The sequence below is a fragment of the Pan paniscus genome, chromosome 3, assembly GCF_029289425.2.
Source record: "Pan paniscus chromosome 3, NHGRI_mPanPan1-v2.0_pri, whole genome shotgun sequence".
Classification (NCBI taxonomy): Eukaryota; Metazoa; Chordata; class Mammalia; order Primates; family Hominidae; genus Pan; species Pan paniscus.
The window spans coordinates 125,257,857-125,263,167 of NC_073252.2; the positions used below are offsets into that span (position 1 = coordinate 125,257,857).

The 5,311-nt window shown below is 38.3% G+C and overlaps 1 pseudogene; it reads left to right on the forward strand.

Moving 5' to 3' along the window:
- Positions 1-1,445: 1,445 nt before the first annotated feature.
- LOC100974252 (diamine acetyltransferase 1-like) lies at positions 1,446-2,457 on the forward strand (annotated as a pseudogene).
- The last annotated feature ends 2,854 nt before the right edge of the window (positions 2,458-5,311 follow it).

Here is a 5,311-nt window from a genome sequence, read left to right on the forward strand (position 1 = left end):
TCTTCCCTCTGGTGGGTTCACGGTCTTGCTGACTTCAGGAGTGAAGCCACAGACCTTTGCAATGCGTGTTACAGCTCTTAAAGGTGGCACGTCTGGAGTTGTTTGTTCCTCCCAGTGGGTTCGTGGTTTCACTGACTTCAGTAGTGAAGCCGCAGACTCTCGCGTTGAGTGTTACAGCTTATAAAGGTAGTGTTGTCTCACAGAGTGAGCAGCAGCAAGATTTATTGTGAAGAGCGAAAGAACAAAGCTTCCACATCACCGAAAGGCACCTGAGCAGGTTATGGCCCTGGCTTGGGTCGTCGCTTTTATTCCCTTATTTGGCCCCACCCATGTCCTGCTGATTGGTCCATTTTACAGAGTGCTGATTTGTCCATTTTACAGAGTGCTGATTGGTGGATATACAGTCCTTTAGCTAGACACAGAGTGCTGATTGGTGCATTTTTACAGAGTGCTGATTGCTGCATTTACAATCCTTTAGCTAGACACAGAGTGCTGATTGGTGCATTTTTCCAGAGTGCTGATTGCTGCATTTACAATCCTTTAGCTAGACACAGAGTGCTGATTGGTGCACTTACAATCCTTTAGCTAGACAGAAAAGTTCTCCAAGTCCCCACTGGACCCAGGAAGTCCAGCTGGCTTCACCTCTCAATAGTGCATGGAAGTGCTTCCTTAGCACAGTATCTAAAGCACAGTACGCACCCAGTAAATGATACCGTTATTATTACCTAGACTGCCTGTATTAGTTTGTTCTTGCAGTGCTATAAAGGAATACCTGAGGCTGGGTAATTTATAAAGAAAGGAGGCTTAATTGGCTCATAGTTCTGCAGGCTGTACAGGAAGCATGGAGCATGCATCTGCTAGGTTTCTAGTGAGGCCTCAGGAAGTTTTCAATCATGGCAGAAGGCAAAGGGGGAGCAGGCACGTCACATGGCGAGAGTGGGAGCAAGCAAGAATGCAAGGGTGGGGGGGTCCTAGACTCTTAAACAACCAAACCATTCATGTGGGATCAATCCCCATGATCCAGTCGCCTCCCACCAGGTTCCTTGGGAATCACATTTCTACATGAGATTTGGAAGGAACAACTGTCCAAACAATATCACCACCTTTCCCCGGTCCACTCTCCCTTTCATCCTGGCAAAAACCCTTCTATTATTTTGTTGCAAGAGTAATTGCGGTTTTTGCCCTTTTTCTAATTTTTAATTTTTTAAAAAAGTAATGGCAAAAACCACAATTACTTTTGCACCAATCTACTTATCCTGTAAAGCTGAGTTCAAAAGCCGTCTCTTCCATGATAAAGGGCACTCGGGCACAGCTCTCGGCACAGCTCCGCTGAAGCACGTCTATCACTCACTGAGGCTCATTGGGTCATAAATGAGGAACCACCTCCTCCTGCCATTCAAGCATAGGGGCCTATTACATAAAGGGAAGAAAAATAAAAGAAGAAAATGGCTACATTTGTGATCCATCCTGCCATCACTGCTGACTCCAGTGGTATCTGTGGCTGATCAGGGAACTGGCTAAATATGAATATGTGGGAGACCAAGTAATATTAACTGAAAAAGATCTGCTAGAGGGTGGTTTCAGAGAGCATCCCTTCCACCGCTGTGTGGTTGCAGAGATGCCCAAGAAACACTGGACTCTGGAAAGAAAGAATTACTGTTGGTTTCACCATGTACTGTTGTACCTATGACCCTTGAATTGGCAAGCTATTGTACTTCTTTGGATGAGTAATGAAAAAGGCTTTGGCATAAATCAGAAATTCTGAAGAATTTAAGCCAGGTCACAATGAAGTATCACTGTAGCACCATGCACTTCTTAGTAGCAGAATGAAATGAACCATCTGTTAACCTCTACAAAAGAAGAGGTGCCCAGGGAAGACAGCTGGAGACCCTTCAAAACCGACATGGAGTACTTGCTAAAAATGGCAGCAAAGGACTGAAGCGGGGTGTAGATGATGACAACATCCATTCTACTTTAGAACAAATTCCCAACTTATCTTGCTTTCTCTCCTGTTTATATATAGTCAAATAATAGAATGAACACTCATTTCAAGATTTCATTACCAGTGGCACTGTTGCATGTTTGGAATGTCGTCTCTTTAAAATGACAAAACTGTATGCAATTTGGAGTAGATTTCTCCTTGAACAACTTTTGATAAACTAGGTAGTATGGTCTTAACATATATGAAAAAGTCATTCTTTTTTCTTTTTTTTTTTTTGAGAAAAAGTCATTCTTGTAAATCATTTAAATGGGTACGATGTACACACTGGTATTTAGAGTTTCTGTTTTAATTCTTTTTAAATAAACTATCATTTAATCTTAAAATAAGATATGCAAATCCAGCTCTCACAAACAAGTACAAGCCAGCTTCAGCACACCACTGTTTAAACTCTATCATCACCCCCAAAATTTTAATCACTCCCTTTTCTGTGGTCTCAAGCACATTATTCATTTGACTTCTGTGTATGGGAGAATACTATGATGAGCTCAATACATGACTATTTCCCACAGTAAAATGTGAACTCCCTAAAGTCAGGAATAATTACCCATGTCACCCATTTTTAACACAATAGTTTTCTTCTTGAATATAGCTAGCAACTAGAGTAAGCACTATATATAAATACAAATGATAAAGAGATAAGCCAAAGAAAAGGGAAATAATATTGACCAACTGTAAAGAAAATGATCTTTTAAAATCGCAAATGAAGAAGGGAGGAGGAGGAGAAAGATGAAGAAAAGGAAAACAGGAAGAGGAGAAAAAAGAAGTGAAGGAGAAGGAGAGGAAAAGATGGTAGAGAAAAAGCCCATAGAAGCTTCTGAATATAACAGTGTCCCACAATATGATCCCTTTTCAAAGTATTTAAACTGTGCACACCATGTAAATTTCACTGGTGGTCTTTATTTAAATTGCTATAAATTGATATGTATCTATCATTGATTAAAGGCAAAGTGTCAGCCCCATTTATTTTTATTTTATGTAAAAGAAAATTATGCTTATTTTTCTCAACATGTCATTGTAAAAGCTCACATGGTGAGAAACTTTACTTGTGGGAACTTTCACTTCTGGGTGAAAATTAAATGCTTAATTAAAATGATTTTTATTGGCCCTCTGTAACACTCATCTTTCTGAAAAGGGGTGTCATATATTGCAACACTTACAATGAAAAAGGCTAATTCTCCAGTCTAAAAATATTTCCATCCTGCTTTAATGATGGTTTAATAAAGAAAGGAACATATATATTATTCAGCATTTAAATAAAATGTGGCTTAACCTTTAAGCAGAAGGTTTTCATATTTTTTTAATTTTTTTCTTTGGAACTAAAATAAGACATATTGCATTGATTTAATATTCACATACCTGAAAAAATGTTTGCCCTACTCCCTGGGGGCAAAATCATTTTTAAAATTAGAAATGAGTAGTTATGACTTTACACGGTATTCTTGTCTTTTGAATATGTTCCAGTCATCTACTTCTATTTAAAAACCACTCCAAATTAAAGTGGTTTAAAACAACAACAATCATTTTATTATCTTTTATAGTTTCCTTTGCCCAAGAATTTAGAGTAGGCTCATATGGGTGGTTCTGGCTTAGGGCCTCTCCTGTATTGCATGTATTATACAAGGACTTAGAACTTTCTGAGTTTTACAAAGAATATTTTAGTCCTATCTAGCCCTTAAATCTTTGTCCTAAAGCCCGTTTTTGAAAACAGTTTGTTGTCTGAAATGACTGCTCTGAACCTTTTCCATTTTCTATAAATTCCACTCAAAACAGAATAATTTGTTCTTTTGTTCATCACCCTCCTTTCATTTTGTCATGGGCAGTAAGAAGCCAGATTGATCCTTCAACATTCCACCTGGAAATCTCATAAGCTGGAGAACCACTGAGTTCATTAGGCACATGTTCTATGTTCTGCATTCATACAGGCAAGAATTTTGCTAAATTTTCTGTCACTGCATAACAAGGGTTCTCTTTTTTCTAACTTCCTGTTACATTTTCTTCACTTTGCATTAAGCCCTCACAGACAGCCTTCAAGATCCGTTAGGCTTCTGCTAACACTCTCCTCAAGATCCTTCGAGCTCTCACTGACACCCTCCCTAGGTGCTTTGGGATTTCACTAAGTCTCTTCTAAAGGATTCTGTCCACTGCCCAGCGGACAAGCCCATAGGTTTTGTTATGTTAGCACTCCATTTCTGCATCAAATCTGCTCCATTAGTCTACTGCTACATGATGAATCACACCAAAAGGTAGTGACTTAAAACAACAACTATCATTGTTATCTTTCATTATTTCTATAGGTCAGAAATTCAGAAAGGGCTCCACTTATGGTTCTGACTGAGAGTTGCTCATTTGCAGTCCACAGTAGGTGGAGCTGGAACAATGGACAGCTGAATCAGCTGGGCTAATGACAGCTAATGTTTCTCTGTCCATGCAGATTCTACGCTTCTCTATGTGGTCTCTCCATGTGGACTAATTTGGACTTCCTCACAGCACAGCAGTGCCAGGGCAGCTGATCAGCATACATAGTCTGACTTCCTCTGGAGGAAGCATCCTAGGAGAGCCAGATAGAATCTTATGGCTTGTTCTGAGTTAGTATCAGAATTCATGCAAAGTCACCTCAACTGCATTCTATTTGTAGCAGCAGTTGTAATCTCACCCAAATTCAAGATGAGGGAAAGAATTAAACTCCACCTTTTAATGGGGAAGCAGGACAGGATTTATTTTGCAACCATTTTTTGAAAATATAATCTGCTACATAATTATACTTTTCAACTTTGTTCTGTATGGTTTCATTTTCTAGCTGTTTTTAGGCAAGAAGTAAAATACACCATTAGTCATTGGAACAGGATCTCCGTTGGGGCTAGGGGAAGGGGCCATGTTTTTACCATGACTTCAAGATTATGGATTCATAATCCTGATTGCTAAATGAAATCAGGCTTTCAGTGTATACTTTAAATGGAAACCATGCTTTCTTTTCTCGAAAATGTATATTTATAAATATAATTATTTTGTTATTCTGCCAAGAAATGCTAGAATATAGTGCTGTTATATACCTTAGTTCTTCTACAATGAATGGTATTAAATATCAAACATTTATTTCTTCCCTTATTTGTCATACACATATAAAGCTGTCTTTTAAATAAATTTATCAACATGCCAAATAACATCATTAGTCATATCTGGTTGATGGGGTTAAAAATCATTTTTATCTTTTTCTAAACATTTTTTACATTGACTAAATCTAGTGAAAACTATTACTTGTATTATTGGAATGGAATCCATACTCTTTTCAATTTAACCTTATCTCTCTGT